Below are 27,427 nucleotides of genomic sequence, written 5' to 3'. Positions count from 1 at the left end.
CTGCAACCTCCGCCTCCCAGGTTCAAGTGATTCTCCTGCCTCAGCCTCCTGAGTAGCTGGGATTACAGGCACGCACCACTACACCCGGGTAATTTTGTATTTTTAGTAGAGACGGGGTTTCTCCATGTTAGTCAGGCTGGTCTCGAACTCTCGACCTCAGGTAATCTGCCTGCCTCGGCCTCCCAAAGTGCTTGGATTACAGGCATGAGCCACCATGCCTGGCCTGCACACTCCCTTTCTAAGTATAGAAGAATGTGGAAGGGGTGTGTAGGTATAATTTTTTAAAAAGATAACGTATTTTCAGAGATCCTTGTTTAAAATTGCCCCATTATAGCTGCCTTTTCTCTCCACGTCTGTGTTTCTTTTTTTCTGAGACAGGTTCTCATTCTGTCACCCAGGATGGAATGCAGTGGTGGGATCACGGCTCACTGTAGCCTCGACCACCCCACCTCGAGTGATCCTCCCACCTCAGCCTCCAAGTAGTTGGGACTACAGGCATGTACCACCATTCCTCATGCCTGCAAATTTTTTTTTTTTTGTAGAGACTGGGTTTCACTGTGTTGGTTAGGCAGGTCTTAAATTCCTGGGCTCAAGCAGTCCTCCAGCCTCAGCCTCCCAACATGCTGGGATTACAGGTGTGAGCCACCACACCTGTCCCATTTCTGTGTTTCTATTCTTGCATTTTCTTTTTCATTTGTGATCTGAAGTAGCAAAGAATAAAAGAAGCTGCTTTATGACGGTTGATAGCTGCTACCACAAGAACTAAATAGAATGGTGATATGGGCAAGTAAAACATGAACAGATGGCATGTTAGGTCTGGGGTGTGCCGTTTTGCTTGTACTCACAGAGTGAGCCAGAGGTGGGTGGGGATAGAAAGAGCTCCCCTGCCCTGCCCTCATGCTGGGACTCACGTGCGCTGTCGTTGACGGGGCGGTGCTGGTGAGGGTTTTTCTAGGACTGCTAGTCCAGCACAGTCTCGTCTTGGACTTTGAAAATGATTTTAGGGTACTGTAAGGCCTCAGAAGCAGTTTAACTTTACTTTTAAATGTTAAATTCATTAAATTTGTGCAATTAAATGCCTACTTTTAATTAGGCATATTTGAAGATTATTTGGAAGGTATTTTTGTGCTTATGTCATTTATAAAATACTTCAGTTTTTAGTTTCAACTTTTGGTTTGAGAGTTTTAATAATATAGTAGTAAGGCTAATTTAAGAAAAAAGAAAATGGAGATTTGTGTTTAGATGCTGTAGTAGGTTTGCTTTGGCCAAGACTTTGAGTACTTTGGTGTGATTTGGAACTCATGGTGTGAATTCTGACAGATCAGGGAGAAGTTTTTCTTGAGCACTAATATAACTTGTCCTTTCAATTCAGATTTTCAAGAAAAGTTTTCATCATTGGATTGTTTATGCTCATTTTACAGTTGAGACTTTTTTTTTTATATTACATGGGAATAATTTGCACATATATTTTCCCTAACTAAAAACATCACCTATCCGGCTTACTGAATTCCTGTGCCCAGTGTCTGCAAGGTGCCCAGTGTCTGCAAGGGCGCATGTGACAAAGTCATCCCTGCTTCAGTGAGCCCTAGGCTCAGTAAGAGAATAGATGGCCCAACTCTCCATGCCTGTAATCCCAGCACTTTGGGAGGCCAAGGTGGGCGGATCACCTGAGGTCAGGAGTTGGAGACCAGCCTGACCAATATGGTGAAACCCTGTCTCTACTAAAAATACAAAAATGAGCCAGGCGTGGTGGTGGGCTCCTGTAGTCCTAGCTACTTGGGAGGCTGAGACAGGAGAATTACTTGAACCTGGGAGGTGGAGGTTGCAGTGAGCTGAGATTGTGCCAGTGCACTCCAGCTTGGGTGACAGAGCGAGACTTTGTCTCCAAAAAAAAAAAAGAAAGAGAAAGTTATTGTATTTTAGAAAAATATTAGATAAATGCTGGTACATGTAATAAATACATAATGATGGGCCAGGCGCGGTGGCTCACGCCTATAATCCCAGCGCTTTGGGAAGCCGAGGGCCTGCGTGTCTGGATGCAGTGTTCTTAGGGCCAAAGGTGGCTGCGTAGGAGGAGTGAGAACAGGTGGAGTGTGGGCACTTAGGGAATGAGGCCAAGAGTGGAGCATTGTTGTGGGATTGTGGACCACAGCAGGGAGTGAGTGCACGGATGGGGATCACGAGGACCCTCTGATTCGTAGGATTGTGGACGACAGCCAGGTTGTGGGTGCATGGATGGGATCACGAGGACCCTCTGATTTGGGTGTTAGCTTTGTGGTTGTTACACTCTAGATCGTGCTATATGATGTTTCTTTGGCACCTCAGGCCCCCTTGTTTGAGGTTCAGTGATATCTGATGCAGAGAAAAGGGTGTGGGGGTGTTTGTGATAAGTCGCTGGATAGGGAAGAGAGGGAGGCATCTAGGGACCACTGTCTTTAGGAGTTTAATGAGGGCAAGGAATGGGGTAGTAGGAGACAGGGCAGCAATAGTGATTAAACTTTTGGCACTAATGGGTTGCCAATATGCATTGGAGGTGAGGAGGCCACTGGTGTTGGACGTGGAGCTTTGTGGTTGGAACAATGGATGTGCCCTTTGTGTGGGGGTCATGCAGGCAGGTGCTCGGTGGCTTTCATGCAGTGTCTTCGTAGGGTGGGGAGGGATGGCAGACATTCAGTTGGTGGCAGGTTGTGTTGGGTCCTTTCCAAGCTTTGCTTCATTCAGGCTTTAAGCAGGACCTGGCTCCTGAGGCACTTGGTGCAGAGTGAGAACACCTTGGCTGTCCCTGGAACTGCAGGGACAGAGAGTGTGTGGCAGGGTGACAAGCGGAGAAGCAGCTGTGGGGGGCTGGCGAGAGCCTCTGTGCCCCAGAGTGGAGGAGGAGAGAAGCGGATGCTCGAGGTGTGAGTGGGAGGCTGTGTGTGAGAAGGGCCTCTTGGTGCTCACTGGACAGGAAGCTGCTTGCTGGGCGTGGCTGTGGTCAGTGCCACTATCATTGTGTGTCCAGGGTCCTGCCACAAGCATCTCAGGGCTTCACCTCACAGCCCTTGATGGCCTGGCAGCCAGAATTGAGTCTGTGGGGTTTTTTTGGTTTTTGTTTTTGTTTGAGACAGGGGCTCGCTCTGTCACCCAGACTGGAGTGCAGTGGCATGATCACAGCTCACTGCAGCCTCTGCCTGTTGAGCTTAAGTGATCTTTCCTTCTTAGCCTCCCTATTAGCTGGGAGTACAGATGTGTGCCACCACACCCGGATAATTTTTGTATTTTTTGTAGAGATGGGGTTTTGCCATATTGCCCAGACTGGTCTCAACTCCAGGGCTCAAGCGATCTGCCTGTCTGGGCCTCCCAAAGTGCTGGGATTACAGGCGTGAGCCACTGCACCTAGCCACCTTAGTGTGAAACTGTTTAGATGCAGCTATCACAGAAGCTTTAGGAGAACCTCACCTGTTTTCATATTAGAAGCTTTTTTCTTGTTCTCGACACTCTGCATCCCAATAGCTCATTCATTGAAAACACACCTAATTAGGGACTGATCAAGGATTTTCTACCCACTGCCTTCATGAAATGCAATTAGAATTCCTTTTTAAACAGTTTTTTTTTTTAAAAGACGGTGGTTCTAAATGTGGATCCATCTGAAGAACAAAACAAAGCTTCATATTCTCTTAGGCAGGAACATATACTAGGCTGGTTTTTTTTTTTTTTTTTTTAAACAAAATCTGTTTTAAAAAAAATTTTTTTTTTTTGAGACGGAGTTTTGCTCTTGTTGCCCAGGCCAGAGTGCAATGGCACGATCTCCGCTCACCACAATGTCTGCCTCTTGGGTTCAGGCGATTCTCCTGCCTCAGCCTCCCGAGTAACTGGGATTACAGGCATGCACCACCACACCTGGCTAATTTTGTATTTTTAGTAGAGACGGGGTTTCTCCATGTGGGTCAGGCTGGTCTTGAATTTCTGACCTCAGGTGATCTGCCTGCCTCGGCCTCCCAAAGTACTGGGACTATAGGCGCGAGCCACAGTGCCTGGCCTCAAAATCATTTTTTTAAAAAAATACAGTTATTTCCTGACTTTATTGAAGAGGATGTTGAGATATCAGAGTAAGAATTCAGGTGTCAGGCAGGGCATTGTCCCTGTGCTTGTGATGATTGCTGTCTTTGTTTCCCGCTTCGGAGTAGCTTGGGATCATCCTCAGCCTCTGTGGCTCCTTGGGGCTGGGGCACTGGTCCTAGGTATGTTTGCAGGTTAGGGTGGAGCATGATAGTGACGTCTATGAGAGGTGTGATGTTGCTTCAGGGGTAGCATCTTACGCCCCAAGGACATGACCTCTTAGTTTACCTGAACCTCAGAGGCTGAATTTGCTCAGCCAGTGGTTCGAACCGGCTGAGCAGTGGTTGAACTAGGGTTGGACCTATATATATTAGTTAAAGAAAACAGCTTGCCTCCCTTCCCTTACTAATACATTGGTTAATGCCATGTCCAAACAGCCTGTTTTACTTTTGTAAACAAGCCACATGGATAAGGGCTTAGCTTTCTGGGAAGAAATCAGCCATTAACATTTGCCTCCTCTGAGCTGGGCCTGCCGTGGAGAGATGGGGAGTTCAGTTGGTGAGTGCCTGGGCACCCTCACCCAAGGGGCCAGCACACCTGGACGCTGAGCCTCCGGGTGGGTTGTGCAGGGCAGGTGCTGAATGGGTCTGTGTGGTAGATCTGCAAGGGTGGCAGTGTGCCACTGTCTGGGTGGCAGCGTGCCTGCTCCTGTGGTGATGTCCTCTGAGGTCTCTGCTTGTTTCTTTAGGTGGTGGTTCCCTGAGCTTAAGCCCCTCATGCATTTCTCACACTGTAGGGTTACTTGGTTGTTGCATCGTAGTTGATCTTTATTTGGTAGAATTTCTCTTTTTTTTACATTTTATTTATTGATTTATAACAGTTATCCAGCCTGGTCTCGAACTCATGGGCTCAAGCCATCCTCCTTCCTGTTTTCCAGGTGCTGGGACCACTAGCCGGAGCCAGCGCGCCTGGAGTAGAATTTCTGAAAGCCGGTTGACCCTGAAGGGCTCACGATGGCTTTTCTTTTCCTTGCTTTTGGAGAAGAAACAGTGGGCAAAGTTCGATGATTGGATTTCAGGTGAAATCGAAGTCCAGGGCTGGACTAGCTCCAGGGTAACGCCGATGGCAAACCCTACACGACCCCCCCACTCCACCCCCCCCCCCCCCCAGGCAAAAGTAGGCCGTTGGCACTTTCGGGAGCCCAAAGAAAATGTTTAATACTCACCTGCTCTTCCCAGCAAGTCTGTCATGCGCAAGGAGTTGCAGTGAGTGGCAGCCTGTTCAGAGTTGTAGTTCAGGGAGGACGCATTGCTAGAGCGGGCTTTGGGCAGGAGCATTTATCTCGCGGAGACAGTCTTCTGCTCACTGCATTTCCACCTGGAAGGACATACAGAGTGTTGTTTCTTCTGCTTGTGATTTTAAAACTTGCATATCAGTATCTACCTGTTTTGAGTCTTACTAGTATTTTATGCAGGAACACACACAAAAAACTTAACTACCTTTTTTGTAAAATACCGAAGTGAGTTGTTACTTATTTCAGATTTGAACTTTTCTTTAACCTTTGTCCCAGCCTTGGTGAGTTACAAGGTACTATGGAAACTATTCTTGGCCTGCGGAGTTTTTGCCTCCCTGTCCAGCCCGACAGGCCGCTTTGTCTCTGCACACCTCTCCTTCGGTGCTGACGCCGGCCCGGCACGGCAGCTGTAGTTGGCACAGGCTTTGTTGGCACTGTCCTCCAAGACAAGCCCCTGCCCTCCCAGCAGGCTTGCTCTGCACTCACGGGCCTTGCTCCACCTTCCTGTGCAGATCTGTTTCTTAATGCATCTTGGTCATAGGTCATCACTTTTCACCCCTATTCAATTCATCCAGCTTGTGTATCTTTACATGTAAAAAAGGGGTGTTCCCGCTCTTAAGAATTGCATTTCTCTTGCTTGCAAAAACTGGTTGAAAAGGCTTAACAGGTCTGGTAGCCTTCTGGGTGCGGAGGGTATTGCCTAAAGAATTTTCCATGCGTGGCAGGCAGCTAGTAGGTATGTGTCTGGCACCATTCCATGCGGGTGGTGCTAACACTAGGGGTGCAGGGTGGTGCTTGATGTGGGAATGGGAGCACCCCGTGTATCTCTTGTCTCTTACTCAATGGAAGGCATCTGATGCCTTGCAGTGCAGGTCCCAATTTGTGTGTATTTTTTTTAAAGTATGGAATGCTTCACAAATTTGCACGTCGTCATTGCACAGGGGCTATGCTAATCGTCTCTGTGTTGTTCGAATTTTTAGTACATGTGCTGGCCAAAGCGAGCATGCCATGCTTGCCTTGACTATGAACAAGTTCGATTTGAAATACTTCACATTTGAGGCCGGGTGCGGTGGCTCACACCTGTAATCCCAGCGCTTTGGAGGCCAGGGCGGGCAGATCACGTGAGGTCAGGGTGAAACCCTGTCTCTACTGAAAATATAAAAATTAGCTGGGCGTGATGACGCATGCCTGTAATCCGAGCTACGCGGGGGCTGAGGTAGGAGAATTACTTGGGCCTGGGAGGCAGAGGTCGCAGTGAGCCAAGATTGCACCATTGCACTCCAGTCTGGATGACAGAGCGAGATTCTGTTTCAAAAAAATAAGAAGAAAAATGAAATACTTCACATTTGAAAAACTTCCTGGCTAGAGGAAATATCCTTGCTTATGTCTAATGAAAGAGGCAGAGCCTGGGTGCTGTGGTGAGGTATTGAGTGACAGTGTCAGGGCCCGTGGGAAGTGGTGGCTGGCTTGTGCTGTAAGGGGCAGGAGCGCTGGAGGCTCGCCAGGCCGTGACGGGGTTGGAGTGAGAATGGGGCACACACCTTCCTGCCACTGGGGAGCAGGGTAAACAGCAGAACCTTGCTGTGAGTGTCTGGGTTCCAGCAACATTCCTGGTAGGTGGTGGGGAGGAAAGGACTAACCGTGTCAGCACCTGGGCTTTGTGGGTCACAGGCCTCCTCCCTGGAGCTTCAGCTTCATCTGGAAATGAGTCTTTGATGTGTAAAACCATTCCTGAATGATACTGTCCAGCTGGTGGAAACATAGGTTTGTTTTGACCTAAAGTCTAGGGGTATTGAGAGAGATAGAAACAGAGACAAACAGCGTGTGGGGGAAGCTGTGCATAAAGGGGCATTTGTGGGATTGTCTTTACTCAGGATCCAGCTTGAGCCAAAATGGAGGAAGAGCCTTGGTCTCTACAAAACAGGTGGTTTTCTGAGACAGATTCAAAAGCATTTTCTAGAGAAGCTCTACTGATCCCTCCATCGCATTCAAAACATTGTTTCTAATTATGTTTTGAGAGTGTGGAGTTAGAGTGTAGAATATTGAAATTAAATCCTTAGTGAGGAAAGCGTAGACATGACCCAGCATGTTTTCCAAAGCATTGGCACCAGTGGGTGTGTGTTGTCAGCTGGGGTGTCCTCCCTCTGCTGAGCCTCCTCCCCCTGCGGCCCTCGCCTTGGCGGTCAGTGCATCGGTGTGCCATGTGCTCACTGTGCACAGACCTTTTTCATACTGATGAATTCATGGTTATTACTTTCTAAAAAATTTATTTCTTGGATCTTAGTCACAGCTAACCTTGATTTTGCTTTCACTACAAGGATTTTTAATTTCTAGACCGGATTTGAGTTGTTTGAACGGAGGTCTGGTGACTTTGGGAAAGGTCTTTGCATGGATGATGGGGGAAGGTGCCTTTTTGGTGAGTGCCATAGTCGGCTGCCACCTTGCCATCCAGAGAGATTCCTGCTTGTGGACACTGTTCAGTTATGCAGGGTACGTTTAATTTTTTAAGAATCAGGTTTGCGTATTTTTTTTTTTTTGTAGGCAGAGTCTCGCTTTGTTGCCCAGGCTGGAATGCAGTGGCGCGATCTCGGCTCACTGCATACTCTGCCTCCCGGGTTCATGCCATTCTCCTGCCTCAGCCTCCCGAGTAGCTGGGACTACAGGTGCCCACCACCACGCCCGGCTAATTTTTTGTATTTTTAGTAGAGGTGGGGTTTTACCGTGTTAGCCAGGATGGTCTCGATCTCCTGACCTCGTGGTCCGCCTGCCTTGGCCTCCCAAAGTGCTGGGATTATAGGCATGAGCCACTGCGCCCGGCCAGGTTTGTGTATTTTTTAATAATTCTTTTTCTGAAGTTTTTTTCCTGACTGCTTTTGTTGCTGGGTGATGAAATATATTCTGACATTGGATGTGCAAGATCTTAAAAAAGTCTTGTGTTGAGAAGTTCTGTAGCCTCTTCAGAATGAAAATTCGTTTAAATATTTTAGGACTTTACTCCAGAGGGTTTTAGCACATGCATAGCGAGGAAACTTTTTTTTTTTTTTTGAGACAGAGTCTCGCTCTGTGGCCCAGGCTGGAATGCAGTGGCTCGATCCCGGCTCACTGCAATCTCTGCCTCCCAGGTTCACGCCATTTTCCTGCCTCAGCCTCCCGAGTAGCTGAGACTATAGGTGCCCACCACCATGCCCGGCTAATTTTTGTATTTTTAGTAGAGACAGGGTTTCACTGTGTTAGCCTGGATGGTCTTGATCTCCTGACCTCGTGATCTGCCCGCCTCGGCCTCCCAAAGTGCTGGGATTACAGGCGTGAGCCACCGTGTCTGGCCGCAAGGAAACTTTATTTTTTATAAATCACGATGCGCGCTCTCTTTCCATTTTGACTGTGACACACACAGTCACACCAGGATTCGTGCACACTCACATGCATTGCCACACAGCCACAGATGTGCCTGTTGATGCCACATGGATTTATTTTCTGTCCTGGCAGGCTTGGAGGCAGGCGGCCCCCTTTCTGTAGCCCCTTGCTGGGTGGTGCCTGGGTGTCCTCTGGCTTCTCCAGGGCTCTGCCCACATTGCTGTGAGTTGGATTTTTTGGGGCCCTTAGTTTGTGCTTGATATTTTCTTCTGCTTTCTTCCTTTCCCTCTTTCCTCCTCCTCCCCCTACTTTTGAGACAGAGTTTTGTCGTGTCATCCAGGTTGGAGTGCATTGGTACTCGCAGCTCACTGCAGTGTTGAACTCCTGGTCTCAAGCAATTCCCCCACCTCAGCCTCCTGAGTACCTGGGACTACAAGTGCATACCACCATGCCCAGCTAAGTTTTTATTCTGTTTTTATTGTTACAAAGTTGAGGTTTCAGTGTGTTGCTCAGGCTGGTCTGAACTTCTAGCCTCAAGTGATCCTCCTCCCTCAGCCTTCCAGAGTTCTGGGATTACAGGCCTGAGCCACCACGCTGGCCCTAGACATTTTCTGGTGGTCTGCTTTTCCCACTTCCACTGCTATTTATCCCTCCCCCCCAGGGAACATGTACATTTTACATGAATATATTGATAAAATGTTCATTTTTAATTACAGCACACTGAATTCTTTCGGAGGAAGCCTCCTGATGTGAACCCTGCCATTCTCCCCTTGAGGACTGGAGAAGTAGGAAGAGGCAGGGAGATGGTTGTGGGTGAGCACTGGGCTAGAGGTTCTGTGTTTTAGACCTCAGTCCTGAAAGGCTGTGATTTCCTCTGAGTCTCTGATTCTTTGTCAGATTCCTCATAAGAGCCAAGTCACAGATTACGGAGTTAAAGTAGTGGGCTGCGGCTCGGACCCCACACCTGTGAGAGACGCAGGCCTCCTGCTGTGGGTGTGTGCAGTACAGCTGGAGTCCTTGACTTCTCCGGAGGCCACCCATCAGTCTAGGTCAGCTGCACTGTGGGTAGTGTTAGAGTTGAGCTTACAGCTGGCTCTGTTGGTGATCATTGGGAATGAAAACGTTCCACAGAGTTCTGAGGTGGATGGAGTTGTGTTGAGAACACCTTTGGTGTTGTGTGTGAGTGGTGTAGATGAAGAATAGATCTGAGGTGGACGGAGTTGTGCTGAGAACACCTTTGGTGGTGTGTGTGTGGTGTAGATGAAGAATAGAACAAGCTTTTCTTTGCTGATTGTGTGGTTGTATTCACAACCTCAATTGCTGAGGCGCTGTGGTGTGTTTCAGCTTCATCCTAAATATCACGTTGCATTTAAATGGGTTTTCTCATCCATATCCCTGGATCACTGTTTTACATGGAGAACTTTGACACTTGTTTTTTCTTTGGTGTAGTTTTTAGCACTAAAAGTGTATACAGATAGTCCCTGACTTAATGATGGTTCGACTTAGGATTTTTGACTTTACACTGGGTTTACTGGGAGGTAACCCCGTTGCAAGTCAAGGAACATTTTATCTCCTTAAAAGTAAAATCATTAATTTAGTGTTGTCTGCTTTTAAATTTTTATATATTCAGAGGTCCCATATATTTGTGCTTAGGATTCAGTTGTCTATACTGGAAAGCAGCATTTTCCAAAAAAGTTTTCTGTTTACTGAAAACAGTGGGACTTCCTTGAACCTTCAGTGCTACGGGTAGGAAAGAAGACTCTGACTGGGACTGTGCATGCATGTGCGTTTGAACAACATGCCACACAGAGGGAGTTTCCCGTTGTGATGTTTATCTTCTATATGAATGGAAGAATACAGTTCTTTTTTTTTGGTTTTGTTTTTCTTAAGAGAAAGGTTAAAATTTTTGTTTGTTTTTGTTTCTGTTTTTGTTTGAGGCAGGGTCTTGCTCTGTCGTTCAGGCTGGAGTGCAGTGGTGTGATCACGAACTCATTGGCTCAAGCAGTCTCCCATCTCAGCCTCTCCAGTAGCTGGGATCACAGGCATGCACCCCCACACCTGGCTAGTTTATTTTAAAATTTTTTATAGAGATGCGGTCTCACATGTTGCCCAGGTTGGCCTTGAACTCCTGGGATCAAGCAGTCCTCCCACCTCGGCCTCCTAAATGCAGTAACATTTGATGACTTGAGATTTGAATACTTAAGCTTCGAAGGGACTGTGCTTGGTTCTTGGGGGCAATGCCTTCCAAACTGTCGATCATGACCCAGTATGTCTTTTTTTAGAAAATTTTCTTGGATGGGCACGTTGGCTCATGCCTGTAATCCCAGCACTTTGGGAGGCCTGAGTGGGTGGATCACCTGAAGTCATAAGTTCAAGACCAGCCCGGCCAACACAGTGAAACCATGTATCTACTAAAAATACACACACACACACACACACACACACACAAATTAGCTGGATGTGGTAGCACACGCCAAGCTCTCTCCGGAGAGAGCTACTCGGGAGTGTGAGGCAGGAGAATTGTTTGAACCCAGGAGGTGGAGGCTGCAGTGAGCCGAGATCGCACCACTGTACTCCAGCCTGGGCAACAGAGTGAGACTGTCTTGAAAAAAAAAAAAACGTTCCCTATCCCAAGGCCATAAAGATAGCTTCCTATGCCTTCTGCACATTTTGTACTTTTGCCCTTTGCATTTACACCTTTAATGTATCCTAAATTGATTTGCGTGTATGGTGTGAGATAAGAAGCCAGCTGTTCCTAGTCTTCATGCAGACACCAGTTGTGCCAGCCTCCTGGGCTGTTGTTCCAGCCTCCTAGGCTGCGCACGCAGTTTGTGGACCCATCTCCAGTGCCCCTGCTGTGTCCAAGCTTGCGGTGCCCTCCTGGCCAGCGGGCTCTCCTCGGGACACTGCCACCTGCCTCCATGGTGGACTCTGCCTGGGGTTGGTGTCTAGAAATATAATGGACTTGTGTATATTCATCTTATATTTTGTATCCAGGCATTTTTCTTTCTACAGATGAGGAAACTAAGAATGATTTTAACCATGGCTGCCCGACTCCACAGCCCCTGGGCCTCGTTTGCATCAGGCACTGCCCCGCACTGACCCATAGGAGATTGAACTGGGCACAGCGTCCAGGTGCCCTGGAGGGTGGGTTGCTGGAGCCGGGAGTGGCATTAGGAGCAGTGGAGAGGCGCGGCGGAGGAGCGGATGCGTGGGAGGTGCAGAGCCAGAGAGAAGTGAGAGTGGCGAGGGCCCCACAGCCTCCCTAGCAGAGAGGAAGAGCCAGAGAGAGCTGGTCTGAGGGACAGCGTCTCTAGCCTTGAGTCCACGGCTTTCATGAACCCCCTGGACATTTGGTGAGTGGGCTCTCGGGAGAGCTGTCAGGTTGGAGAGAGCTCTGGAGGACTGTTTCTGGGGGACTGTTTGCCCAGGGGAGATGGTGGCGTGCTGGAAAGTGAGGGGCTGCTCAGTGAGAGAGTGGGAGGCACAGAAGAGCAGAAGGAAGAAGAGGTGAATGAGGAGAGAGGAAATAGGGGTGTGGAGGAGTCAGTGGGAGGCGGGAGGAGCCAGCCCGTTTGCTGCACTGGTTTGGGAACATTAGAGTGAAGAAAACAGATGTTGGGGCAAACAATACAGTCTTTCACTTTTTGGTATTTTTTTGGTGGTTTTTTAAAAATTCTCTGTCATATTAGCATATTAGCATCATGCTTGGTTCATGGAGTGAGAGTCCACTGTTGTTGGCCTTCTTCATAAGTGGACATTCCTTCTCCGTTTCTAGGTTAGAAGGTGTGTGCTGCCCTTTCAGTGATGTATCTGTTCGCTTCGTTCCTTTCCGTGTTGTGAAAATGGTCGCACACAGGCTGATGCCGTTTGGGTGTGTGTCGTCATTTTCTTCTGTGACGTCTCCTTCCTCGTATGTCACTTTTTAGGAGATTGGGGACAAATGTTCTAAATTCATCAACTGTGACCATCTTTTGTTTAAAGGAAACTACTTTGAGTTTCCTCCTTTTCTCTCTTTTTAAAAGGTGTGGTTGATAAATGTATATTAAATTTTATTCATTTAGTTTAAGAAAGTAGATAAGTTGATTGAAGAGCAAAACACAAAGCTTCGGCAATACCATTGTCTAACCTTCAGGGGTCTCTGACAGTTCTCTAGTTATTAATTCCCTCACAGTTACCTCAGGGGATTAGAATAATTTTATTAAAACAAAAATATAGTAAAAGTTTTTTGGTTTTTCAAGTATCCTCCGTTGACTTGTCAGTGTTGAGAGTTACTTTTTATTTTGTATCTGAAGGAGCAGCTTAGAGGAATAGTTATTCCAAGAAGAAGAGCTCTGATGGCCGATGCCCCTGCATCTTCATTTCCTCCTGCTTCAGTCCTGCTCCTGCGGAACAGCCATCCTGTTTGCTATGTCCCGACACCCAAGGCAGACGTCGCTTGAGGCTCTTGTGTAATACTTGCTGTTAGAGACAGTGGTCTTTTCTGCTTGAATCTCTTGTTGATGAATGTCATCTGTCAGGAGAAATTTTGATTATCATTTTTTTTTTTTTTTGAGACCGAGTCTCACTCTATTGCCCAGGCTGGAGTGCAGTGGCACGATCTCGGCTCACTGTAACCTCCACCTCCTGAGTTCAAGCAATTCTCATGCCTCAGCCTCCCATGTAGCTGGGACTACAGGTTCTGAGCCGTCATGCCCAGCTCATTTTTGTATTGTTAGTACAGATAGGTTTCACCAAAGTTGGCCAGGCTGGTCTCGAACTCCTGACCTCAGGTGATCCACCCGCCTCGGCCTCCTAAAATGCTGGGATTACAGGCATGGGCCACTGTGCCCGGCCAAATTATCATGTTTTAATAGAAGAAAATTTTAGTCCACTTTCCCAAATGGGGAATCTTTCCTTTTGCTGGGGGGTCTGCAGTCATATTGTTGGAAGAATGTGTGACCCTGCAAAAGCCTCTGCTCTCAGCAGCACCTGCTGGGCTGGTGGGCGTGCTCGGCACAGCTCCAGGACACAACTGGCTGTCCTTGAAACTTGTGGTGATTTAGAGGTGATGGATGGCACCAGCACGTTGAACTGAATGCAGAAGTTGAAGTGAAAAAGGCTTCCTATTCCTTGAGCGGACAGACTGAAAGCGTGTGTGTGTGTGTGTGTGTGTGTGTGTGTGTGTGAAGAGCTGGTGGCTGTGGGTGCGTCGGTTGGTCTGTTCCTTGAGTGGACAGTCAGTTGGCCTTGGGCTCCCAGTAGGACAGAACGAAAGCACGTCTGTGTGTGAATGTGTCTGGAATTGGTTCCTTCCGGTGGGTTCTTGGTCTCGCTGACTTCAAGAATGAAGCCGTGGACCCTCGTGGTGAGTGTCACAGTTCTTAAAGATGGTGTGTCTGGAGTTTGTTCCTTCAGATGTTCAGATGTGTCTGGAGTGTTTTCCCTCTGGTGGGTTCGTGGTCTTGCTGACTTCAGGAGTGAAGCTGCAGACCTTTGCACTGAGGGTTACAGCTCATAAAGGTAGTACAGACCCAAAGAGTGAGCAGCAGCAAGATATATTGTGAAGAGCGAAGGAACAAAGCTTCCACAGCATGGAAGGGGACCTAAGTGGGTTGCTGCTGCTGGCTCATGTGGCCAGCTTTTATTCCCTTATTTGGCCCTGCCCACGTACTGCTCATTGGTCCATTTACAGAGCACTGATTGGTCCATTTTTACAGAATGCTGATTGGTGAGTTTATAAACCTTTAGCTAGACACAGAGTGCTGATTGGTGCGTTTACAAGCGTTTAGACAGAGCGCTGATTGGTGCATTTTTACAGGTGCTGATTGGTGAGTTTACAAACCTTTAGCTAGACAGAGAGCGCTGATTGGTGCATTTTCACAGAGTGCTGATTGGTGTGTTTACAAACCTTTAGCTAGACAGAAAAGGTTTCCAAGTCCCCACCTGATCCAGAAGCCCAGCCGGCTTCACCTCTCATGAAGAGCTGGTGGCTGTGGGTGTATCGGTTGGTCTTGGCCTCCCGGCAGGTGAGTGTTCACACCTGGGCCCGTGCCCTGCTTCACCCAGGTGTCTGCATGGACACTTCAGTTTGTCACGGGTTTTCTTATGCCTTGGTGCAGTCTCACCAGTTAGAGCATAACTTCCTCAGGGCGAGGCTGCCCCAGACACCGGGTGTGCTTGCCGTGTCTCCATCCAATGCTTTCCTGTCTTAGTTATTAGATGCTCATCAAACATGAGGCCACTAGAAAATAGAAGACCTTGGCTAGAGTCCTGAGACCTCGTGTGTGTGGTGTGGCTGTGTGAGTCTGTGCCCATCGCACACACCACTCTTTAATAAGAGCAGATTTTGGACCTCAGGAGACATCTGTTGTGGAATTTATAGGCACGGATTGTCGGGCTAGCTTTCCTTCTGCTGATTAGCCGCTGACCAGCCGCATGCTTCTGCAGCCTCACCGTGACAGGTGGGGCTCAGGTGGCCTGGGCAGGGGTGAGGTACAGGACTGAGCGGTGCTGCTCCTCCTGGCTGCAGTGACTTTGCTGGATTCTCTCATTTTTATGGCTTTCGTTCTCAAACTAGGTCTTTCCAACTTGCGTGGAGTAGAAGAGTGTGAGAATTCTCAAGTTAGAGAAGAATTGCTTTATGGTCGTTATTTCGACAACTGTATGATTGGGAGTTTGGGTGAGGAAGGGCTAGATCAGTGATTTTTTTTTTTTGTTAGATTTACTTGGAAAACATTTGAAAGATTGCAGCCTTCACCCCAAGACACACAGAATCCATAGTGTCTTGAGGAGGTGAGTGTGTGTAGGGCGCACCATGGGTGAGTGGCGTCTTGGAGGCACTGGGGTGCTGCTGCCGTGTGGCCCTTCTCTTGGTCCTGTTTGCATTTGGGGCCTGTTGTTTATTTCTAATGGGTGGTGCAGGCCAGGTAGGGTAGGTAGGCATCCTCCCTTCTCTGTAGGTGACACACTAGGGGCATCTTCTCAGAGTAACCAGCTGGGAGCTGGAGACTTCTGTATTTAGAGGCCAGTGTCCTGTCCATGTCCCCTTCCCTCTTATAGTGTGGTTAAACAATCAAATGTTACTAATACCAGATGTCGATGTAGCTGTTTTCTCAGGAGTTCTTGGATTCTGAGGCAGAGAGCAGCCCCTCTTCTCTCCACATTGGGGCTCTGGGGCTGGAGAAGGTGGTGTGCCCAGTCCCTGTGTCCAAGCCCGTTCCTTCTCTCTTACTCTCGTGAAGGTGGCGTGCCCAGCCCCCGCGTCCAAGCCCGTTCCTTCTCTGTTGCGCTCCTGCTGCTCCTTTAGGGAGGCCTTTTAGTGTTGCTGGAGCTGGGACTGGTGGCCAACGCTGTGTCTCTGTTCTGAATAGTATGTTTGAAAGCCTGTCGGTGGTAGTGAGGTGCAAAGAAAAAGGAGTCTGAACTTGGCATGCTGTTAGGTTCCTGTGCTGTCAGGAAGTGGAAAATCTGCAGAGGAGATAACGGACACTTTCTTCCTAGAAATCGACTAATTAACTTGTAGGTTAGCAGACTGAAAGAGCCTGGAGGGATCCATATGTTAGGGCCAAAGGATCCGGCCAGTCATGGCCACTCAGTTGGGCCTTGTCATGAAACCCTCTTGAAGAGGAGGCCTCCTTACTGTCTTCCTTTTTCATTTCTGAATTACTCTTGTCCATAAGCTGCATCTTATGGTGAACGTCCATCTGTTCCAAAGAAGCTGAATGAATCAAAAGGGTAAAATGCTCAGAGGCCAAGGGAGAGCTGTTTTTATTATGGCAATGCTTGTATATAATGTGGCCTGTGTCCATATATTTTGTGTGTGTGTGTGTGTGTGTGTGTGTGTGTGTGTGTGTGTGTGTGAGATAAGGTCTCTGTCACCCATGGCTGGAGTGTGGGGCCGTGATAAAGCCCCTTGCAGCCTCAACCTCACAGGCTCAAGTGATTCTCCTGAGTAGAGACTCAAGTGATACTCCTGAGTAGCTGGGACCACAGGCGTGTACGACCGTGCCTAATTTTTTTATTTTTTGTAGGGATGGGGTCCCATTATGTTGCCCAGGCTGGTCTTGAACTCCTGGGCTCAAGACCATACTGTGATACAGTATGAATGGGGGTGAGTGTGTGATTGGTAAGGCCTCGGGTATGGTGGTGACATAGTATAAAAATATAAAAGCAATACATGTCTCTCTAGAGAATTTGAAGAATATTGAGAAGTATGAGGAAGAAAGTCAAGACCTGAGCTTGACTTTGAAGAATGAATAGGAGTTTGCCAGGTGGACACAGTAGAAAAGGGCTTTCTAGGAAGATGGAGAGGGACCCCCCTAAACTGGAAGGTGTTTGCGGTTGCTCAGAGGCTGGGGAGGCAGCCAGACAGCAGCCCTCAACACAGTGCATGCCACGGGCTCTGGGAGGCGGCTGCCACGGTGATGGGTCCTGAGGTCACAAACAGCGGCTGCCAGCCTGGGGAAACACTGGAGTGTGTCCCATGTAGGAGTGGGAGCTTTTGTCCTGTGAAGCTTTTATTTTCCAGGTGTGTGTGTGTGTGTGTGTGTGTGTGCGTGCGTGTGTGTGTGTACTGCATCATGATGTACAACATGAATATATTCCTTGTTAGCCCAGTGACTTCTGCACACCAGACTGAGGTGTAAATAAGAAGTGAATCAGATGTGGCAAATTCTCCCCTTAGCACTGTGGGGAATAAGTTGATGGTGTGTGTGGCTGGAGGTGGAGATAATTAAGTTGTTACGATGATGTAGGTAAAGAAATACTGAGACACTCTTGAACTAGAAATCAGGGCGGTGGCAGTAGGGAGGAGTGACAGTGATGGGGAGAAGCTGGAAATGGACAGGATTTATAAGTGGGCTTTTGATAGGGAGGAGGAGGCAGCTGGTTTCTGGCTTGGAGGGTTAGACAGTGGTGCCCTGCAGCAGGGCAGGGGATACCGGAAGGAGTGGGGTGATGGCTCTGTATGTGCACAGCCTGTGTGAGGAGAGCTGAGCTCAGTGGGAACATTGTCTTTGATTGACAGTGTCTCTAGTTGGACATTGTTGCAGTGGGTTCAGTGGGTTCAGCTCTGATTGGCAGAGCTGGGATTCGGCAGCACGTCGTTAAAGCCAGAGGCAGGTGAGAGTGCTGGGGCAGTGGCTGAAGACAACATTGAGGGAGGAGGTGGAGGAAGGAGATGTAGCAAGTGAAACAAAATGGAAACAAAGTTCACAAGAGAAACCTGGACTGGTGGGGTGGAAGCCTGGGAAGAGAGAGTGGTTTGTAGGTTCAGTGCTACTGCCAGACCATGCTAGATGAGTGCCAGAGTGGTTTGTAGGTTCAATGCTACTGCCAGACCATGCTAGATGAGTGCCAGTTATGTTCCGTGTTTCTCACAAGAAACACGGAGGTGGCATCTGTTAAAGGCTGTCGTGGGGGTTGAATGAGGCGATGTGTGGAGAGCACAGAGTGGCGTGCCTGGGTGTGTGATCACCATGGTGTGGCCAGTGGTGGTGATGGGAGGGGCAGCCACTCACCAGCTTGCGCTCTCTCCAGCCCATGCAGCCTGCCAGGACTCTTCCGGACACGGGATGTGTCGCTGAACAACGCAGAGCTGATGCAGACATGTGGGTAAAGATGTTGTCCCTCCAGTCACACGCACCGGCCAGCTTGCTCGTATTTATCTTCTGTACTTTGCCTTTGCTGCTTGAGAGTTCTGTAAACAATTCTTAATAAACAAAGAGGCAGGTTTTATGTGGAAACTCCTGGGAGAGGAGAGGATTTCACTGAATGCAAACAGGAGGAAGGAGCAGATGTAAACCCTAGGCGCCCGGAAGCAGGGTTGAGTCAGCGGCGCCTTGGTCTTAGGAAGAGGCTGGGATGGATAGGTTGAGCCCAGAGTGGCCGTTTCTGTTTCTCCGCCTACGCACCCACTTCCAAGGCTCACAGGGGCTTCCTTTGTGATGCAGGAGGAAGCACAGTGGGAAGAGGAGAGCACAGGCAGCGCTGACAAACATGATGATTCTCAGACAGAAACTGCGTAAGGTCATATGTGAGGAGCAAACTCCCTTTTGTGTTAAGGAAGAAACGGAATTCATTTTGGTGATGTTTCTTTTGTTACAGTGGCCGGCCATCAGGTTGCATTAATGAAATGGAAAAGTAGTGTTTCAAGATAGGGGACAAGTCTGCTGGGCGGGGACAGAGCCTGCAGTGTGGAATGCTTGCCAATCAGCCATTCATCCAAGGGGCGTTTGTTGGCCTTTGTCCTTGTTAAAGGACAACGCACCTGCTGTGTACTAGAACGTCTGAGCATGAGAGTTGAGAATACCTGCTGTGTACTAGAACGTCTGAGCGTGAGAGTTGAGAATACCTGCTGTGTACTAGAACGTCTGAGCTTGAGAGTTGAGAATACCTGCTGTGTACTAGAACGTCTGAGCGTGAGAGTTGAGAATCCCACGCTGCAGGGACGTTGCTGTTCTCTCAGAAGCTGTGTAGTCCCTTCCCTCCCCCTAACCCCAATTTACATTCTGTTCATTGCATCTTAGATGTTGAGCTGTACAGATCATTGTGGGCTCACATTCTAAATTAAAAGAACAGTACACATTCAGGGACAGTGGTGTATTCTTATTTTTTTATTTTTATTTTTTGAGATGGAGTCTTGCTCTGTCGCCCAGGCTATAATGCATTGGCACAATCTTGGCTCACTGCAAGTTCTGCCTCCTGGGTTCAAGTGATTCTCCTGCCTTAGCCTCTGGAGTAGCTGGGACTACAGGCGCCTGCCACCATGCCTGGCCAATTTTTGTATTTTTAGTAGAGACGGGGTTTCAGTATGTTGGCCAGGCTGGTCTTGAACTCCTGACTTCGTGATCCATCCACCTCGGCCTCCCAAAGTGCTGGGATTACAGGCATGGGCCACCATGCCTGGCCTATGACAGTGATGTATTTTTAAAGGAAAGAATGTTATGTTGGTTATTGAAGAATTTTATTTATTCATTCATTCATCATTCATTCTTTCATTTTGAGATGGAGTCTCGCTCTGTCACCCAGGCTGGAGTGTAGGGCACAGTCTCGGCTCACTGCAAGCTCCGCCTCCCGGGTTCACAACATTTTCCTGCCTCAGCTTCCCCAGCAGCTGGGACTACAGGCGCCTGCCACCACGCCTGGCTAATTTTTTTGTATTTTTAGTAGAGACGGGGTTTCACCGTGTTAGCCAGGATGGTCTCGATCTCCTGACCTTCTGATCTGCCCACCTCGGCCTCTCAAAGTGCTGGGATTATAGGCGTGAACCACCGTGCCTGGCCAAAGAATTTTATTTTAATTAATTAATCTATTTTTTTGAGATGGAGTCTTGCTCTGCTGCCCAGGCTGTAGTGCAGTGGCACGATCTTGGCTCACTGCAACCTCTGCCTCCTGGGTTCAAGTGATTCTCCCACCTCAGCCTCCCGAGTAGCTGGGATTACAGGCGCACGCCACCATGCCTGGCTAATTTTTGTATTTTTATTAGAGATGGGGTTTCACCATGTTGGCCAGGCTGGTCTCAAACTGCTGACCTCAAGTGATCCATCTGCCTTGGCCTCCCAAAGTGCTGGGATTAGAGGCACTAGATTATTGAAGAATTTTAGATCTTTCAAACTAAAGAGTTTAAAAAAACTGTCAAAACAGTGCGCTTGTTTTATTTTGCCCCCTTAATAATTAAAAAATCATTTTAGAAAAACCTGGCATCATACGATTACTAGACTTTTTTTTTTTTTTTTTGAGGCATACTCTGTCTCCCAGGCTGGAATGCAGTGGCACGATCTCAGCTCACTGCAACCTCTGCCTCCTGGGTTCAGGCAATTCTCCTGCCTCAGCCTCCCAAGTAGCTGGGATTACAGGCATGTGCCACCACACCCAGCTAATTTTTTTGTATTTATTGTAGAGATGGGGTTTCGCCATGTTGGCCAGGCTGGTCTCAAACTCCTGACCTCAAGTGATCCTCCTGCCTCGTACTCCTAAAGTGCTGTGATTACAGGCGTGAGCCACCACCCCGGCCCCTAGACATTTTAATTATGTCTTTTCTACTCTCAAAAAAGTTTTAAGAAAAACTTGTATAGTTCTGTAAGTTGTAGTATGTGAGAGGTTTACAATTCCATGTAGATTTTTGGATCACTTTTGAAAAAAGGCTGTTGGAATTCTGATAGTTACTGCACTGAATCATCAGGTCACCTTGGGGGGTGTTGCTGTCGTAAAGACACTGTGTCTTTTGATCCATGAATATGGGATTTTTTCCCTCCATTTATTTAGGTCTTCGGTTTCTTTCAACAGTGTTTTGTGGTTACAGGGTACAAGTTTTACACTTCTTTGGTTAAATTTGTTGCTAAATATTCTTTTTGATGCTGTTTTAAATGGAAATGTTTCCTTAATCTTTTTCAGATGGTTCATTGCTTGTGTATGATGATGATATAGCTGACTTTTGTATATTGATCTTATATCGTGCAGCTCTGCTGAATTGATTGACTGACTGACTGAAGACCTTGTTGCATAGCAAGAGATGGTTCTTCATGGAGTTGTATCTCATTCTGAGGTTCCTACTTGGCAAAAGACAGGCTGGTAACAGGTGTCCTGATGTCTACCGCTGTTTGGATTGTTCATTTTGTAGGAACAGAACAGATGAGTGTTGTGAGAGGTCACAAATAACTAAGCGATTGTTGAGTAGGAGCTTCACACTGAAGTGAAACAGCCGCTTCCCAGATTTCTCCGTCTTCTCTGTTTCCCAGTGTCCATGACGCTGATCATGAAATGCTGAGGCCAACAGTGAGCTCCAGAGACAAGTAGATCACAATATATTCATGTTTCCTTTTGAGTTTTGCCATTAGAGTGTGATGCTGATTTGGATTTCTGTGGGTTTACTAAGAGTTAGAAATAAATTGGTCATCTATATGCCTGATTTAGGCTTTCTGAAAGGTTGGTCTTATGTCTTCATTGGTCAGGATTTCAGATTTGTGTGTGTGTGTGTGTGTGATGTTTAAGTGACCATCAGAGCCTCTTGTTCCCTGTCAAGGCTGTTTTAGTGAAGCCAAGCAGGGAGTTGGTGTTTGTTGCTCAGGGAGCTTGTGAACTCGGCCGGCGCTGGTTGGGGTCTTGTGGAGCCGGGCCTCCTGCGAGGGAGGCAGGTATTGCACAGTCCAGCACTGTCCTTCCTCCACCTTCTCCTGTGTGTTATTGAGGCTTTTCTCACTGTTGGCTTTTGCGTCACTTTCTCTAGTTTGATTTCATGCCTTTGTCCTCCTCTAATTTTCAGGTATTTCCCAGTTTCTGATCTACAGCTTCCTTTGTTTTTTCATTATAGCTGTGTATCTGTTTACTTTCAAACATGAATTGTTTTTGCCATTCCCCTGGATCCGGTGAGGAAGGGAAGGTTCTGGCAGGAGTCGGATGCCTTCTCTGAGGACTGAAGGTTCTCCTGCCTTCCATATTTGGCTTTTGTTCTTTAGCAAAGGAGTTTGATTCCTATCAGGGCAGGCATTATGGAAAGGGAAGAACGGTTGTGTGAAATCATTCCCTCTTGTTCTCATTCTGCATTCATCCACTTTGCACCTTCTTCTGCTAAATGGTATAAAGAGAATTGTTTAGGAACATTAACTTTGTTTCCTGTTTCATTTTTTCCTGTAGTAAAAAGAAACATTTGCACTGAAGAAGGAAGCCTGGTTTTCCTTCTAGCTCCTCCTCACGCTCACCTCAGTTCTGAAGTTTGCTTAGTTGCCTTTATTCCCTGGAGCCTTCTCTTTCACTTTAAATCAGAGAAAACGAAACAAATAGCACCCCACCCTTAAAAAAGAAACACCAAAAACAGGAAACAAATAACTGCACCTTGTCTGCCCCCAGCCCGAAAAAACAAAATAACTGCACGCCTTCTTCGCCCCCAGCCCGAAAAAAACGAAATAACCGTGCACCTTCTCCGCCCCAGCCCGAAAAAAACGAAATAACCGCGCACCTTCTCCGCCTCCAGCCCGAAAAAACGAAGGAGACCAAGGTCAGGAGAATGGCTTGATCAGAGCGGATAGGTGACCTGTCCGCACCAGCTGGCCTTGGGATTGTGGGGCTCCTGGCACCATTGTGGGAGTGGAATCCAATTGGCTGTGTCTTTTTTTGACCGAGAACTAAAATGAGATGAGGCTGGATCGTAGGTCTTTAGTGTTCCCTTTAAGTCCTCTAAAGTTACATTGTAAGATTTTTAAGCCATAGTAATAGCAGATGCATGTTCATGTTTTCCATTTCCAGTTTCGAGACTGATCGTGGTGAAGAGTGTAGGCTCTGGCGCCAGCCAGCCTGGTTTCAAGTCCTGGCCCCACCATTTAAAATGTGACCTTGACTAAATTTCTCACACTTCTAGGGCCTCAGTTTTCTCATCTGCAAAGGGGAGATAATAATGATACCTACTTTGTGGTATTATTGTGAGGATAAAGTGAGTTGATGCTAGATAAAACCATATGAAATTGTCAATATTGGACTCTTTCTTTTTTGGACTTTTTTTTTTTTTTTTTAAATAATTTGAGCTTGTGTTTTCACTTACAGTTGTAAGAGATCCTTGAGAGCCCCTTGTACACTTCAGCCAGTCTCCTTCTCTCTTCGAATGGTAACACATTGGAGAACTGTGGCCTTAATAGAACGTCACAGCCAGGATGTGGACACGGTATCGCTGACCAGTCTTACTCAGGTTGCCTGAGGTTTACTTGTACATGTGTGTTAGAGAGATTGAGTTCTGTGCGTGTTCACCACTAGGGGCTCCCGTCCCTGCCATGTTGTGGTACTGAATAGTTCCACAGTCGCAAGGATCTGCCCTTTGCCCTTTTCTAGCCACATTTGCCCCTTCCAGCCCATCTCCCCACCCTGGTCCCTAACCCTTGAGAACCACTAATTTGTCCTCCATTTGTGTCATAAGAGTGTCATATAAATGGAATCGTAGAAATGTAACCTTTTCGATTGGCCTTTTTGCTCAGCGTAATGTTTGCTCTGTTTTGTTGCTGAGTGGTCTCCATGGTGTGGGTGGACTCAGCTTATTTATCCATGGTGAGAAACACACATTCACCCATCCACACCCAAAGACTGGGCTTGGGGAGACACAGAACAGTGGAAACAAGACTTTTTTCTTTCTCTCTCTCTTTTTTTTTTTTGAGACAGTTTTGCTCTTGTCACCCAGCCTGGAGTGCAGAGGTGCGATCTTGGCTCGCTGCAACCTCCGCCTCCTGGGTTCAAGTGATTCTCCTGCTTCAGTCTCCTGAATAGCTGGGATTACAGGCGTGCGCCACCACGCTTGGCTAATTTTGTATTTTTAGTAGAGACGGGGTTTCTCCACGTTGGCCAGGCTGGTCTTGAACTCCCAACCTCAGGTGATCCGCCTGACTCAAAGTGCTGGGATTATAGGCGTGAGCCACTGTGCCCAGCCAGGAAGCAAGATTTTTAATGGCAGTCTTGCAAGATCAGGTGCCTGGTAGGCAGGCATACCCGGGGCAGTCACAGCAGGTAGTTTATCTCTTCGCACGCAAGTCCCTCTCCCAGTTCCTCGTTGGTCGAGTACTATGGGGTTACAATCTTCCCGGAGGTCGCCTGAGTTTCATTATCCCCCTTACAAGGTTGTACCCTGTCCCCTTACCCACTTAAGTTTTGATTTCCCAGTACCGAAACTTTCTTCCCATTTATGGGCTGACCCCTCCTCTACATTTTGTTGGTTTATTGTGACCTTCTAGGTGCATGAGCCATGCGGTTTGTTACATCCGCAGGCTGGCTGCCATTGCGTAGATTTATCATGCATGGAAAATGGACCATTTAAAACGTTTTCTTACACCATCGAAGCACATCTGGGCTGATTCCAGTTTCTGGTGCTTGTGAATAAAACAGCTATGAACAACTGAGTGGGGGTTATTGGATGGACCATTTTTGACCTCTAGTAATGGTGGGCTCACATGTTTGAGTCGAGTTGGGTCAGGTGCTGAGTGCCTGCTGCTGCAGGCACCACCTTGTGCTTTCAGGTTAACTCTGACCACACATCTCATTCCTTCTCTGTGCATGTATTTGAAGTTACTGAAAAAGTATTTATCAGGAAAGCCACAGCTCTGCACTACTCTCTTAAAACCCATCCGTATGGGTTTTCATACTCATGAAAGGAATGCACTGCGGGCCGTTCTGTGGGAAGTGGGGAAAAGACAGACCTGGCCCTGAGACAGGCTGGTGTGACTGCCTTTTGGAGCCCAGGGTTAATGGTGCTGGTTAGTCAGCCAGTGTCGGGGGCAGATGCCCATTGTCAGTGGCTCCCCTGTGGACCCTCCCACTCAGCCTAACACGAATGAAAATCATTGTTTGCATAAGGTCATGATTGAAAAAGTGCTCTGGCTAACAGCATTTTGAGACCAAGGCCAGTGTAGGGACCTGTCTTTGCTGACATGGACTCCTGGGCTCTGAGGGTGTTGGGAAGGTGGCTCACAGGAGGGAGCTGAGGGGCCTGAGCTCACAGCTGTGAAACCAGCGTGGCCCTTGGTTGTCTGAAGGAGCAGCGGTGTGGGGCAGCCACAGGCCTCGTGGTTTTTCTTTGCTGTCAGTTGGAGTTAGTCAGTGTGGATAGAAAGAATTGCTCATCTTAGCGGATTGAAGACTATGATTAGCAGTTGTAGATCTTCTGATTGAAAAAAGTGATTATTGATGTGCTTTGATATAAAGAAAGAAAAAAGAAAAAAGTGATTAAAGTGGGAGTGAATTAAACATTAATACAGTTGTGTCAGTCACAGTCTCCTAAAACTTGTGATTCTCTTAGGGGAGAAAAGATAGACTGTAATAAAAACATTAGCAATCTTGAACTTCCGTTCCTTTCCAAAAATAAGCATCAGGTCTGCCCAGCTTCCTTCCCAGGGAGGTTGTGATTCTGTTTCGGACGATGCTCGTGGCTGTGACTGTTTGTCGAGAGCAGTGAGTAAAGCAGCTCTCATGCAGCAAAGCGAGGAGAGAGCCCAGGACACTGGAAGAAGTGGGGTGCGATTGGGTCAGCGCGAATATCGTGTTATTACTTGACATTTTGAAAAGTGTGTTTATTACTGACCCATAGTTGCACCTGTTAGTGGAGTCCGGTAGGATGCCTCAGTCCATGGATGCCTTGTTTACCGACGAGACCAGGGTGATTACTGTGTCCATCGCCTCAAATACCACTTCTTTTTGGTGATAACATCCAAGATCCTTTTTTTTTTAATTGCTTTTTTTAAAAGAAAAATTCTGTAAAAAAATTATTTTAATGGTTTGGATATTCTTAGGTCTCAGTCGCTCGCCCAGGTGGAGTGCAGTGGTGCCACCCTAACTCACTGCAGCCTTGAGCTTCTGCGCTGAAGTGATCCTTCCACCTCAGCCTCTTAAAGTTCTGGGATTATAGGTTTGGCCTAGAGCTCTTTCTTCTTATGTAACTTTAACTTTTTACCCGTTGATTGTATTAAATAATTTTCTTTCCCTATCCCTAATGTGGCAGCTAACCCACTAAAGGGGTTGATGAGAGTAAGGGGTCCAGAGTAGTAAGAGAACTTTAAAACCTTGCATTGCTCCGCCATTCAGAGAGAACTGCCATTAGTATTGAAACTACCTCCTGGGTTTTCTAACACAGAATGCGTGTAGCTGACTCCTCAGCACCTGGATTATCATCTTGTCCTGTTGCTATTTCCATAGGTAGAAGCAACTCCCTGTTGTTTTAACTGGATTCTGGTTTTGGTTACCCCCACCCCTGCCCCAAGACATGGATGGGCAGTGGTCCCGTCATCACACACTGACCCTTCGTGTCTCACCCCCACCCCCAGACATGGCCAGGTGATGGTCCCATCCCTGACTCCCTGACTCTGTCATCACACACTGACCCTTCATGTCTCACCCCACCCCCAGACATGGACGGGTGATGGTCCCATCCCTGACTCCCTGACTCCGTCATCACACACTGACCCTTCGTGTCTCCGTGGTCTCGGCCTCCACAGACCTGTTGATTCCTGAGTTGCTGTAGGCAGGAGCTGACAGTAAGAAGTGTAGCCTGGTGCTTTTCTGTTTGACAACATAGCTTGTTTATAGTCGTGGTGGTGGTTTTGATGTGAACATGTATTCTAAATGAAGCTTTTTTTCATACCTTAGAAGATGTCTTTACTTGGGAGGCTGAGGTGGGAGGACCCCTTGGGCCCAGGAGGTTGAGGCCGCAGTGAGCTGTGTTTGCACCACTCCATTCCCAGCCTGGGCAACACAGTGAGACCCTGTCTCTTAAAAAAAAATCTGTAATGTTTATTCCAAATATTTTAGAGGCTCTGGATTGGTATTGTCTTCCAGAAATAATGGGATCAGTTACTGAGATTGTCTCTCATTCAGAAAGAAAAGACCTTCAGACCAGAATTTTCTCTTCCCAACTTGCTTTTCATACCCTGTGGGACCCTAAGACAACAGAAAACTGAGTTTTGTTTCACTTTTAACTGATTTTTTCACTTTCACCTGATTTGGGCCCAGTTTCTTCATACGTGGGAAACAGCAGCTGCATTAAAGCAGCAGTTCTCACCGGCGTGTTTTGCCCTTTAGCGGACATCGTCTGGAGACATTTTTGGTTGCCAGGATTTGCTGGGTGGCCTTACTGGCATCTAGAAGACCGACACTGCTCAACCCTGTTGCGCACTGAACCCAAATGCCATTGGCACTGAGCTTGCAAATTGTTGGACTCATGACGCTTTGAGTGCTCTCAGGACTCTGGAGGTCGATGCTGGGGTTCCTCGCTGGCTTCCTGCTGCTGATGCT

At 47.6% G+C, this 27,427-nt stretch overlaps 1 protein-coding gene and 1 non-coding gene across 8 annotated transcripts in view; one reads left to right on the top strand and one right to left on the bottom strand.

Moving 5' to 3' along the window:
- The window catches only part of ANKRD11 (ankyrin repeat domain containing 11), a 215,417-nt gene that overhangs the window by 37,486 nt on the left and 150,504 nt on the right, over positions 1–27,427 (top strand). For 2 of the 7 annotated variants that reach the window (XM_063654588.1, XM_063654586.1), the window contains exon 1: positions 5,084–5,119. The exons of 4 other annotated variants lie outside the window; for them this stretch is intronic. The gene's annotated coding sequence lies outside the window, so the exon portion shown is untranslated. Of the gene's footprint in view, positions 1–4,978; positions 5,120–27,427 lie in introns of those variants that run through there. One more of the 7 variants, XM_063654584.1, reaches the window with a different exon arrangement.
- Positions 6,232–6,338, bottom strand: LOC129016468 (U6 spliceosomal RNA). Its single transcript, XR_008494855.1, has one exon. It is a non-coding gene; the product is annotated as a U6 spliceosomal RNA (small nuclear RNA).

Source organism: Pongo pygmaeus, chromosome 18 (genome assembly GCF_028885625.2).
Source record: "Pongo pygmaeus isolate AG05252 chromosome 18, NHGRI_mPonPyg2-v2.0_pri, whole genome shotgun sequence".
Classification (NCBI taxonomy): Eukaryota; Metazoa; Chordata; class Mammalia; order Primates; family Hominidae; genus Pongo; species Pongo pygmaeus.
The sequence above is the reverse complement of the archived record's forward strand: the minus strand, read 5'-3'. Positions and strand labels throughout refer to the sequence as shown.